Here is a 14,221-nt window from a genome sequence, read left to right as displayed (position 1 = left end):
TTTTGTCCGAAAAAAAAGCTGGGAAATCGAAAAGAACTATAAATGTTATTTAATTCAAAGAACCGCCCCTTATTGATCAGACAACGTTAATTTCTTGTTCATATTTTTGTTATCATATTTATTTTGGAATTATCAAATTATAGTTTGTGTGGTTACTACTGTTTCATTTCAGTTTTGAGAACAATTATTGCCAATTGCCATTCAGGAGGAAATGTTCAATTCAGTGTACAAATCCTTCAGTATTACTTCGATTTTTGTAATCTGTATTCCTCCTTTTGAATTTCCAAGATATCCAATTTCATTTGTTGTAAAATTATAATCAATTTATCAATTTGGTATTAGTTTTCAACGAGAAGTCCCCTGTAATTTTGTATGAAAGTTCATTATTACTTTAATCGAATATTACGAAATATTTCAACTCGATTTATTCTTCTCCCACACATGAAACAGACGGAACTGTAACTAAATCCGCAAAGTTATCTGAAGGCGGCTTATTCGACTTTAATTCTGAGATTTTAAAGTACCTAACTCATGAAATATCAACAGTAGGGCTGATAAGTATAACAGACGGCTAAATTGCAAATAAATACTGTTTATCGTGGACGTTTTCTGGTTACAGTTAGGTGCTGATAAAGTTTGCCTGGAACGGTGATATATAGAAAGAATCAGACCTATTTGACTCGGTAACATGAGTTTCGAATTCACTTACTGCAGTTTTTCGAGAATTTGTTCTTCTAACAGATTGCTCTATTAGTTCGCTATAATGTTTGAACAAAATAAGATTCCAATTCGATTATATTCGTCGGGCCGTCCGTAAACACGATTACCCTCGAACGTAAAGAGCTAGAAATTTGAAATTTTCAGTGTAGGTTTGGATCTTGAATGCTAAAGTTTATTTCGTTAATGGGTAATATCCTTTTAATTTCAAAACAACTTCGTGATGGATGTAGAATGACAATTTTAAGCCTCGTGCAAATTGAAATTTCATGTTGATTGCGTTACCAGAACCATAGAAAATTCAAGATGAATATCAAAACAGTCTCGGTATTTCCTTTACTACAAAAACAACCGAATTGAGATTTTGGATGTTTCTTTATTTATTTGCAATTCTAAGTTTTTGTTAATGAAAATAATTATGGTAATAACTGAAATACTTGAACCAATCTCTGAGTAATTCTGTTCAGTTTATCAGTTCTCAAACTGTTTTTCCCTATTTCCAAATATGTACATAGTTTAATTATTATTCATTCAATTAGACCTAACCTGAAACAACAAAATGGTTTGCTATATTTTATAATACATTTTAATCAATAGAAAATTGAAAGACGATAAATTGAAGAGTGAAGTTAATTTTCTAATATGTTATTTTCAGTCCTCATTAGTGTTATTCAGTGCTTTAGAACACAACATTTTTAACGACTATTGATAACCCGTTCATGTTTACCTGAATGTTTTCATCGTTTTCGACCTACATTAACAGACTGGTTTTAACTGTTACTTTTTTGCAAAGAGCATAAGGGAGAACGTAATGAACATTCTTTTGTTGATAAGAAGTTCGCGACCTATGCGATGTTATTCACGCTTGAACCTAACCTCACTTCGAAACGTAGCTAAGAATAACACCTACCTACTGCGATTCAAATCTTCCCGTTTTGTGCTGTGAATAATTGATGATTCTGTTTGTGATGTCATTTATTATTCTGTTTGGATTTGCAACATTATTGTTTTCGTATAACGAGGCATTTTTTTTATAGTATTTGGAATAGAGATGCTTTTATGTTTTTTGAAAAGTCAATTCGGAATTTATGTAGGTACATTTTTGGATTCTATACATTTCTGCTCTCGTTGGCCGATTATAGTGCTCTATCACTTCATCACGTTGTGGGTCAAATTCATTATTCAATACTGTCAGGCTGCCGTAAACACGGTAACTCTCGGAAAAACCTAAAAACTTGAAAATTTTAAGGGTAAATTTGGATCTCGAAATACATTTGAATTTTTTTTTCTGCATACATCTTTATTGGAAAATTTTTGCATGATTTTTTTTTGGTATGATCAAAAGTATTTTGCAAATAACATCGAAAATTTGTGATTGTACCAAAGTTATATGTGCCGGTATTGATTTCGCTCCGTCGAGAACACAGAGTAAGAGAGAAAAACTTCATGGGAAGGAACAATATCGGTGAATTTTGTAGTTGCAATTACAACAGTCTTATCAGTTTCCATCGTTAATTGAGCAGTCGTCAAGCGTGTGTGCTCACGCTCAATACTAGGGTTTCGTACCAGGTTAGGTTATCCGACATTTTCTATACTTCGTTCTACAAAAATATTGAACACGTGAAGGTAAGGGATCGACAAACGTCTGGAAAAATATACCAGCTTTGGGAGCTTTTTTGAAGAAATTTCAAAAGGAGGGTTGATTCTTTGTGCTTCCCGAGGAGTGGTAGATGAGAATGAAACTGGAATACCGTCTTTTGTTTGTATAACGGTCGTGTGATGGGGTGAAATTGGATTTTTTTGAAAACAAGACAATTATCGAGGGCCCTCAGTAGGGTCTCGGATTTTTCATGAAATTCTATGGTTCTGATGACGCAATAGTTCTGAAATTTGATATTCTAGTACTTAATTTACATATACATACTAAATTTCAATCTCGATTTCAATCCTAACGGATTTGTTGTTGAGAAAGTATCGTTGTCACATTGTAGGTTAGGTTAGGTTAGGTTATGATGACGCAATAATTCTGAAATTTGATATTCTAGTACTTAATTTACATATACATACTAAATTTCAATCCTAACGGATTTGTTGTTGAGAAAATATCTTTGTCACATTGTAGGTTGGAAATGTTATTTTCTAATTCTGTGCCAGGATTGGTCTCAAAGAATGAAATTCGGCTCACTGATGAAAATCCGTTCTCAACTTCTGTACTGTCCATCCGCCCGGCCGTAAAAACCATATCTCCCTAACGAAAATACCTAGAAATTTGAAATTATCTAGGTAGGTTCGGATCTCGAATGCCTCCGGTGTTTTTGAGCGGTCGTCATTTATGCGCCTTTTGCACCCTTGAATATTACTGTATACAGTTCTGTGGTCTCCAAGAGCACAATATGCGCATTAATGGAGAAGTGCTCATAAGCTCCAGCTTTCACTTCAGTGCTCTCCTGCTATAATTGAAACTGTTTCGAATTCGTTTTCACGGAAATTCTATTGCTAAGCGATCAACACGAAATTTTCTGCATCTGAATCCCAAATTCCATCTCGATCAAATTATTGAGAAAACAACTGAATTTTTGGAACGCCTAGTCGAATTATGAATATTAACACACTCAACAGTGGTATTCGAAACCAAAATTCACCCTGAAAATTTTCAATTTATTTTTTTTCCGTTCGAGAGTTATCGTGTTTACGGATGGACTGACCAATTTAATCGTACCAGTCATTCCGTGAATCTAACTTGCCTGGCTGACATTTTAAGAATACGAACACGTGACGAAACAATATAGGTCTGGGGTCTGGTTAAACTAGAACGAGTAGAATGAGATTGGACCGTTATAAAGACTTTCAAGCCTTTTGTGGTATTGTTATTATTATTTTCTTCGAAATCAGAAGATTTCGTAAGCTATTTTTGGATGCATTTCATTTTGTTAGTATGGAGCACTGAACCTCCCAACTATCTGACTGAAAATCTTCGGTACAAATGCAATTATAAAATTCCTATGTTGTCTTCGAAATCTCGACTAATAAATGTGATTGAATAATCAATTTTCAATGGGTTGTGAAATATCCTGAGATCAAGGAAATTAAGCACACTCATCTAAGCTTTTGATGATGTGTGAATTATTTTTATTACTTTCAACTAGCTGCTGTAAATGTCTAGTTAGAATTACGTGAAATTTAGTTATATATATATAATCTTTATCCCATTTGTTACCTTTCGGTGTATGGGTATGGGGGGTATGAAATTTAGTTGATATGCTGAAAACATTACAAATGTTACAATAGGGTTTTTATTTTCCCGTTCAAAGCGAAAAAACTTGTGAATAGAATTTTAAAATATAAAACTTTGTAGTTCAATATTTTAGGGCTCTGTGAATTTGACATATAGTAGGCATTTCTATGAACTGATGAGAGGTTTCTTATTGTGACAGGAAAGTAATTGTTGAAATTACAGTATCCAGTCGGTAAACTCTTACAGGCTTTCCTTCTAACTTGGTGGATTATTTTTAGAATTTTGGACTTGACCTCATCGTGTAGTTTTTCCTAATATGTACTTGATTTTGTATGTGTTATAGGATCTTGCCATATAACTTCGATTAGTATCAACTCAAATGGCACTAATTGGTTGTTTAGCAATATTTGCTTCATTATTCTTTAGAATGCAAAAAATCATTACCTCATATTTCCTGTAGCGATCAACAATTTCAAATCAAATACAAAATCTTTAAATAGCTTTTGGTACTACTTTCCAAAAAAAATGACTAAACAACAAAACACTCTTATGGTAACAAAAATACTCTTATGGTGTTAATAGTAAAAACAACACCAAATTATGTTTACGTCAATTTCTCACCTTTGCACAATTCAACTTTATCGAGGAAAAACTATTTTGGCGGATGCGCCCAATACTACTTAGTTGCAAAAATGCGCGTCCACCATAAATCCAACTTCGAAACGTTTCTAAGTTTCATCCTGCAAAACTTCGATTCGAAAGTGGAGAAGTGATGAAATTCCGTCGACAACATTCATTAAAACTTTTCGCATTACCGAAGGATAAATAAACCTGTTCGAGAAGATGCCCATTTTTCGAGAAGCTGAATCTAATATCCAGATTATTCCAGGAATTTCGTCGAGGGGGTGGTTTTAGGATTTTATGATCTCGAGAGGAGTTCACAAATGTTACACGGATTTATTGAAATGAAAGCGCATTCTTCTCGGCGTCTCAAATTTTTCGGATTCTTTCAATTCAGGTTCGTCCGTTTTGTTCTGATGCTTTTAAGTGAGCTTGTAAGATCCGACGTTTTTTCTTGGAAACAATGTGAGCTAATTGAATGAAATTTGGTATTCTAATCGGTTGCTATCTGGCGTTGATCTTTCGAGTTTGGGGCTACGATATATTTGAGTGAACAGAATTATAGCGGGAAAAAACAGTCAATTGAAATTTTGTAATTCGTATTACTTGGAATGGAAAAACTACACCGCAAAGTTCTGATCCTGTATGTTGAATTTTCTATTCGGAACAGGGAAATGGAAATTAATATAATAATAATAATAATAATAATGTTTATTCAACATAGATTAATGAACTGCCCTATTAGCTAGGCTGGCCAAATTTTCGAGTGCCATTTTGGCTTAAATGACATTGATTAAGTTGTGACAAATCGACATTTATCGGTAGTATTGTCAACAGTAGCTTTCTATTATTGCTTCCGATAAGTGGTTTGAGTAGGACGGCGCTCCTGATTTTCAAATTAGAACCCATATTTTTGTTTTTTCAGTGAATTATACGTATAAAAAAGGGGTTACTTAAGCAAAACCTATACTTAATATAAATATTTTAGGAGTTATCGATGAAAAACTTTAAATGAGGAAAAACCACAATTTCTAACCGTGTGGAGTAGTCTATGACATCCGGAAAACACAGAAAGAAACTAAAATTCGATAACTAAATTTAACATTTCATAAATTGCAAATAAATGTTCATTGGGATTGTTGAGGAATCCATAGAACAATGAAATTTTCAATTACGAATAATTGATTTCAATTCATGGAATGTCAAATTTAGTTATCAAAACATCGAATTTTAGTTACTTTCTGTGTTTTCCGGATGTCACAGACTACTCCATACAGTTAGAAATTGTGGTTTTTCTCCATTTAAAGTACTCATTTTAGGTACAGCATTTGCTAAAGTAACCCCCTTTTTTAAGGGAGAATTGACCAAAATAATAAAAAATATAGGTTTCAAATTGAAAACCTTGAGTTTTGATCAATTTGAGTTTTCCAAGTTAATGAGATTCTGACAAACACCCTGTACATTTTTGATCCAAACCGCAAACAGTCTTATAATACTACGTATTTGCAGAATAGGAAATGAAAACGGGCTTTTCGAAAAAACTTTTTCTGCAGAAATATTGAAAAAAAAGTGAGTACTGTTTTTTTCATAAGAATCCCATCAACTCATGAACCGTTGGGTTTTTATCCAAGGTATGGCATATTGCTGAAATTGTCATAAAAAAAGATATCTTATGATGCAATAATATACTGGGTGCGCTATTTGAAGGAGGAAGTAGCAGTCTGTTTCCGGTGTAACCGGAAGTTGTAGAGATCTGAAAATATTTAAGTTAGAAAGATCATTGTCTCAAACCCTGACATGCAAATTTTCAGCACAAAATTATGATTAGTTTCTGATAAACATCTAATAGGCCATCGCGGTGAATCACCCTGTATACAGTCCTGTGATCGCCAAGGGCGCAAATGAGGAACGAGTGACGAGTGCTCAAAAGCTCCCGAATCCCAGTCAGATGAAGTAATATACCACGTAGAGTTTGCAGTATTTTTTCTGTTCTCCCGGTAAAGTTGTAGAGCAAACAGTCTTGTTCAAATCTGATAGGACACGATTGCGACAAGAGAGAGAAAACATGCGGCAATTTCGATAACTTGTAGCAGTTGAATTGGAAGCACGAAACTTGAATATATTTCCGAGTTATTGGAGTGAACGAAAACCATTTCGCAACTTCGAGATGAAACGGTATCTTTCCATTTTTTCTTTTTGTCGCGGAATTCTTCTCTTAGAAGAACTCGAATGAAATAATTGGCCGAATTGTACAGGGAAAATTACTGGAAACATTGAAATTCCAAGGAAATTGTATACTTTTGAATTGAGCCACCTTCTATAGCGCCAGGAGGCCACTTCAATAAGGAATTGAATTGAACTCAAAGGGGTTCCAGGAAAACGCATTCAAAGCGTGAAAAGCATCGGAAGTAAAATGTTTTCAAGGAGTTTCGGGCGAAATTCAATGGAGGTTCGATTATGAGAGTTTCATAAAATAAATTACGCAAAAGGACATTTTGCGTTAAGCTTAAAATTGTTTATTTATTAGGTGTAGTAAAAATCCATTATTTTTGCAATAGATGATTTTAGTTATCTACATTTCGCGTTGAATACTTCCGATCGGGTTAGAAAGATGAGATTTCGTACTACAAAAACTTTTCTGACAGCTTTGTGATTAGTTAAGTTTGACCGAGCTTCAAAGATGGACACTAGCAAAATATACTATCTTCTACAGTTTTTCTTGGATAAAGGCAAGAATGCAAGCCAGGCAGCTGAAAATGTAAATAGTGTTTATGTTCCTAAGACTGTAACAGCCAATCACGCGCAATTTTGGTTTAGTCGATTCGGTTCCGGTAATCTCGGCGTCAAAGATGCACCACGCAATGGAATTGTCGAAAATGTCGATAAAATCATGGACATTGTCGAGTCCGATGTCATGTAAGCACTGTTTCGATTACATAAGATCTATAGATTGCACAAAAAACCGTTCGGAACCATTTGCATGAGGCTGGTCTCAAGAAGTTCGATATATGGGTATAGTATATCCAAAGTCACTTGGAGGAAGATGAATATTTCGATTATACAAGTTTTGTCCAAGTTTCCAGAAATTCCTTTAGGGCCAGCGAATTTATTGCCTAACAATACTTTCAGATAAACCCCGGTATTTTGCAGATCGCGGTATCCACTTCAAAGGGACATCTATGGCCAAGCGTTTTTATGGACTAGTTCAAGTAACTTTGAATAAACTATACCACACGAGTTAACGCAGAAACCTCATGGATGAATTTCCATCTGCGAATCGCTGCCGAATCGCAATAAAATCGACCCATTTTTTAAGTGGTTGCTGACTGATGATGGAAAGTGGATAACTTACGACAACGTCAAGCGAAAACGGTCGTGGTCGAAACGAGGTGAGCCGGCGGAAACTGTGACCAAGCTAGAATTGACGGCCAGGAAGGTTTTGCTCTGTGTAGGGTGGAATTGTCAAGGAATTATCTACTATGAGCTGCTCCCCTACGGCACAACTATTAGCTCGGAACTGTAACAATTATAACCTTCAAAATGGCAACAAGTCATCGAGAAAAACGGCGCATATTTGACCAAAATCGGATCATTCTAACTAAGGTAATAAAAGCCTTGTTTTTCATGCAACAATAATGGATTTCTTTTTATTACGCCTTATATGTCAACATCTAACATCTAAACGCGATGGGCCTGTTTTCACGGAATATTGCAGAAGAAATATTTAATATTCTTCTTGAATTTTTTATGGTTCTGATTTTACCAACATGAAATTTTGGACGAAGCTCGAAATAGTTCTTTCATATGAACATCCAAGCTAAACCGAATAGATCCGTTGCCACTGTAATATTGAGTATGTATTTCTTCTCCCATATTTTTTTTTTTTTTAATTTTCTATGGTTCAGATTATGTAATCAGCATGAAATTTTGCACGAAGCTTGAAATAGTTCTTTGGTAACAACATCCAAGCTCAACTCGATGGATCTGTAGTTACGGAAATATTATGTATTTCTTCGTCAATTTCTATGGTTCTGATTATGTTACCAGTATGAAATTTTGAACGAAGTTTGAAGTAGATCTTTCATTACCACATCTCAACCCGATGGATTTGTTGTCACGGAAATATTGAGTATTTCTTCGCTAATATTCTTTTTAAATTTTCTATGGTTCTGTTCATTTTATTTCATGATGACGTACAAGCTTAACCCGATGGATCTGTTGTCACGGAAATATTGAGTATTTCTTCTCCAACATACTTCTGGAATTTTTTATATTTCTGATTATGATTATGTTACCAGCATTTTGAACGATTTGGATAACCTATGAAATGATGAATAAGAGCGTAAAATCTTCAGTAATTTCACCGTGAATAATTTGTATTCCTTAAACAATTTGTACCGTTCTCGACGCTATTTCAATTGACAGTTTCCTTACAACTCTTAATAAACCGACCTTCCTTCCAAGTTGATAATTCGAATTCACCCCCAGAAATGGGCGAATTCCGAATGAAACAATTTCCAAACTCTCGGCTGAATCCAATTACCTCCCATTCTTTCCGATTCGGCGAACGCGCGGAAACACGAGGAGTTCTCTTCCGAGCGGTGAGGGGGGGAAGACCCGACACGTGACGGAAAACGAATGGGAGAAAATTAAAGCACTCCTGAGCTTGCTAGTTGTCGGCAGTGTTGCCAGATATGGGAATTTTTCCTAAGAATTGGGTACAAACTCTCATAAAGAACCAAGATCCGCCATAAGTTATATTATTCAATTATGTTGTTGATAATTCAAGTACAACAAAAGGCTTATACAGGGTGCCTCATTTTACAAGATCCATTGAAATAACTCCTTGGATCAAAAAGTGTTTCAAATGAAAGTTTCTTAGTCTTCAGGGGGGACATCGAACGCAAAAATTCAATGTAACCTTGGAGTTTGATTTCAAGGCCATTTCAGGGTCAAATAGATTTTTTGAATAGGGAATACACATTTTTTTTTTGTAGAATCTTATTAATTGTAAAAAAATAGAAATATATACATATCGACCTATGAGTTGTTTCTTTAATTTTTGCGATAAAATGAATTGTTGTGGGGATATGAAGTGTTTTGTGCTATTTATGTTTCTCCGTAACTATCAATGCAGAGTTCAATCCGTTGTTCAGAGCCTCATTCAGTTAATAGAAGCATCCATTAGCGGTAAGAAATAATAAGGAGCAATAAATGAATTAGAAAAAAATAATAATACTGAATAAAATCGTTTTAAATTACGCACAATCTAAAATTCATGATAATGTTCCAATTGTAAAAATTTCAATTTTGGCATAAGGTGACATTTCATTATCGCGGTGTCAATTCAAGTGTGCGGTTGAAAAAAAATTAAAAAAACCAGTTTTATTTTTGAAGATGTTCATACGGAATACAAAACAAATGATTCTGTGAGAAATAACTTTGAAGTACTTTATCATGTCCATCTTAAGCATGTCCATCTCTCCAGATATGAAATGAAGAGACAAAATGTTTTTAATATACTGCAAAGAAAAATTTATATTCCCTATTAAAAAAAATTATTTGACCTTAAATAAAACTCCAAGGTCACATTGAATGTCTGCATTCGTTGTCCTATTGAAGACTAAGGCCCAGTTTCACGAAATGCTTTAATCTTGACTTGGCTCTTAAGTGAGGCCTTAGATCACTATTAATGTAATGTAGCGTTTCACCACACTCCAAAGCGCCATTTAATCGACCAATCGCGATTTAGCACTAATCGGCCATTTTTGGAGGATTATAACCTTTCAAGTTGAGATTAATAATTATTTATCAGTATGGAACTCTTGTCTATGTAATTATTTTTCCGGAAATTTCTAATTTTTGGGTAAATATTATCAAAATATGACTATATGTATAGGCTCAATATTTCCCATTTAAAATACATGTAAACTTTGTTTTTGTGTTTTATGAAATTTATTGTAAAGAATAATTTATTGATATGTTTGATTGAAATATTATTTAAGAAGCAGTTGAACTTGTTAATAAAAATAAATAAGTTAATAAAATTAGTTATATAGTTTTTTTCCCAGAATGTGTGGTTTTGTGAAATGGGATAATTTCTTTTTAACTTCTGCAAGTTTCCGACATTTCGAAGCACATCACTCGACATTTTCGGCAAAAATTAACTTTGTTTTTTGTTTACAAGATAACAAATGATTTGAAATGTTATGAGTTATGAATGAATGACACCTGACACCTAGCGCCAATGGTGGTCATCACTGCTAATACTATACAGAACACTATATAACTTTTTGTTCACAACGTTGCCAAATGGTTTGACTATTTAATCGCGATTTGGTTAATCGCGATCATCTTCGGACGGGTTGATGCATGGTGAAACAGAAAACACTGTTAAGCCTGCTTTAGTAACAAGCGGAGTTTAATCAATCTGGGATCAAGTGCTGTTTGGTGAAACTGGGCCTAAGAAACTTGTAATATTTTTTGATCTAGGTTCATCTCTACAAATTATTTCAGTAGATCTTTCAAAATGGTTCAGCCTGTTGTATATGATATAGGGTTGGTATAAATTATCGTAACTTCATGGTGGGAATTTTGAATTTTCTTATCACAAGTTTCGAAACCCGTAGAATAGAAATCTGGGAATTTCTGTTCCAAATCTGGCAACCTTCGGATATCTACAGATTCTGGGGAAAATAATTTGTTCGACTTGGCAACACCGGTCGGCAGATTATTTCGCCTAGGAAAACGCACGGTTAATGAGTGGCTTGGTCATACGGGGGTAGTTCGGGAAATTTATCGCTTCCCGCTAGGGCGTTTGTTGTTTATACTTTCAATTAGCGGAAGATTTACGCCACCAACTTGAAGACCGCGCGTGGGTGGTTCTTACAGTCGATAACGCGCGGTGTAATGGTGTAAACACCCCTCGTGTTTGATATTCGATGTAGGTAAATCTAAGGGTGCAGTTGGTGCATGAACGAGAGAGTGCCCAAAAGATTCGTTTGAATTTTCTGTGGTTCTGACCACGCAATTACGCAAAATTTTGCGATAAGATTGAAATTTTTATTCTGTACACGCTACATATCAACTTGGTCAGATCTATTGCCAGTGGTAATATCTCTAGGACAATGATAATAGACGAGATCATTTTATGACAACCGAAAGCTCAATACATTAGATTTGTTACTGTTCTCGTAGGTAATTGCACAAGTGCATCAAAATTACCGATAATTTTGCATGACAGCGTGTTGTCATAAAAACTGCATGAGTTCATTTTCATTTTTGGAGAAAGACCCCGACACCGAAGGTGGAGGGCTCTTTCTCCAAAAATGAAAATGACCGAATGCAGTTTTTCAAAGAAAACACGCTGGAATGCGAAATTATCCGGTCATTTTGATGCACGAGTGTAATTCGGGGGAATATTTCCCGAATAAACTGTTACATCACTTGTCAAACTGATGTAGAATGGAATTGCCATAGATTCGAACTGTGTAAGATGCATAGAAACTATGCATCTATGAACAGAACAATTATCGCAGTGCAGTTTCGCTTCCTACAATGCAATTATCGCTGTAATTTTCGATAATTGTTCTCCATATACATAGAATTTTTGACAGGAGGGAAATATTCTACTATAAATGATCTATCTATTACCATGCATCGTGGGATTCTCGGGCTGATTTAAATATTATATTGTTAAGCAAGTCAATAATAGTGTTGAAGTCATTGTAGTACTTTTTTGCAAGAGTTTGCACAAAACGTTCCACATTGTCTTCATCGTTGCTTCTTCATTTTTGATTTTGATATTTGATTATATTAGGTCCCGTCTTTCTTTCTCATATTGACCGCCCTATCTTTCAGTATAAACGTCAATTCTTCTAAGCTCCTGTGTTCATTCAATTCATATTCTGCTTCGCAGCAATAATCCATGAATATTCCTCAAGTATATATGTGAATGTATGTTTTATTTCTGAGAATTTTTCTTTGATTGGCGCATTTATACTTTGAACATACGCATTGTCAAAACTTGACGTTTTGCAATATATTTAAAATGAAGTTGTCAAACTCAATCGTGTTGTCATAGTGATTGATAATTGCACTGAATTCAATTTATTATCAGTGTAATGTTACATGATTGAGTGAAATTGTTTCATATGTTATTTGTTATTACAGTGTAAAAGACTTCATGAATGATAAAAATTTTAATGAACTTTAAAATAGTTAATGTAGGTTAGGTTATTGGGGTATTTGTTGGGGGTGTAGTTGGGTAGTTATAGGTGCATATATATTTTGTATTTTTTTATTGTAACGTGATCTACATATGTGGAGATCAACTTGAAATTTTGCATGAAGCTTGAAATTTTTCTTCGATAGCTACAATCAAAATTTCCTTCGATTTTGTGTTGATGTAAATATTGTGTGTTTTTTTTTTCACCAATTTGTTGAATTTTTTTATTTCTGGTGATTTAATCCACATAAAATGACTCCATTTGTTGACATGCGAATAGAATAACGATATGCATTAATTTGATAAAAATTATGATTTTGAATATTTAGATATATGTAGGTGAAAAAATTCCAATAATTCCTAACTTGATGATGAACCAAATAGAAACGTCATTGAATATGAATACTTAGCAACATTAAAATCAACCTCAAACAGACTGATATTGTAAAGATGTAATGAAAGAATACAATATTCATAAAAAATACTATTCAATAATAATAATTTTGACTGTAATACTGAAGGCTTTTACGGCGAACTTTTTATCGGTGGTTCAGTCGGCGCTTCAGTTTTCAGCATTCCAATCTACGTCCTATAGATAAGCCTCGTGGTACATCACCCTCTCGCACTGGTCAACACTAAGATGCCTAAAAATCTGGTGTATGGACTGATTAGATTTTGTTTTGCCAATTTTAAGAATATTAGTTAAGTTTCGTTGAGTCAACTGTAGGTAGCGCTATTAACAAATTATGACAGATTCTTGTTATTTATTATTTCTGAGTTTTATGACCTTTTGTACCTATGTATGTTTCATTATAGTTATGACCTGTGTAAGCAATTCTTGAAATTGTAAGAACAACTCAACACCAATAAACTCTTTCTCTCTCGTTCTCTGAACGTTCTGATTGGCCAGGATCGGGTTTTATTTAATGTATCCTATCAAAATTAAAGGAAATAAAGGGCGACATTGCGGCTCCGCCTCCAAATAAAACTAATATTTTCAATTTGGTCGAATGTCATTGTATTCAAAAATTGACGAGTGCATACACGTTTTTAGACATCTTAGTCAACACGAGCCTCGTGCGACTTGTTTATTTTCAAACCTATGGTAACCTACAGATCACCGCATTTAGATTCACGTGTCAACGGATGAACGTTCTTGAGCGTGTACGCGAGGCTGTGTTGATGTAAGCACGTGAACCAATGCGAGTGGTGTCATGTGCGGCGAGGCTAAACCAGTGAAGATGCTTACCGCATCTTCATCTTCAAGCAGTGAAAAACCGACTAGATCGCATTAAAAAATCTCTGAATTTCCCAATTCCGTCCTCTTAATTAAAATTCAGAAAACGAACTCGATTAGAACGAATGCATTCAGACCTCAAACCTACTTTTCTAAAATTTAAAAGAAAATGCAATTATATTAA

General features: G+C 34.4%; 1 protein-coding gene across 1 annotated transcript in view; it reads left to right on the top strand.

Annotated features, from left to right (window-relative positions):
• Window positions 1–14,221, top strand: part of LOC123683934 (integrator complex subunit 3 homolog) — a 35,255-nt gene that overhangs the window by 3,362 nt on the left and 17,672 nt on the right. The window lies entirely within an intron of this gene.

The sequence above is a fragment of the Harmonia axyridis genome, chromosome 1 (genome assembly GCF_914767665.1).
Source record: "Harmonia axyridis chromosome 1, icHarAxyr1.1, whole genome shotgun sequence".
Lineage (NCBI taxonomy): Eukaryota > Metazoa > Arthropoda > Insecta > Coleoptera > Coccinellidae > Harmonia > Harmonia axyridis.
Note: the sequence above shows the minus strand (reverse complement) of the source record. Positions and strands in the feature narration are given on the sequence as shown.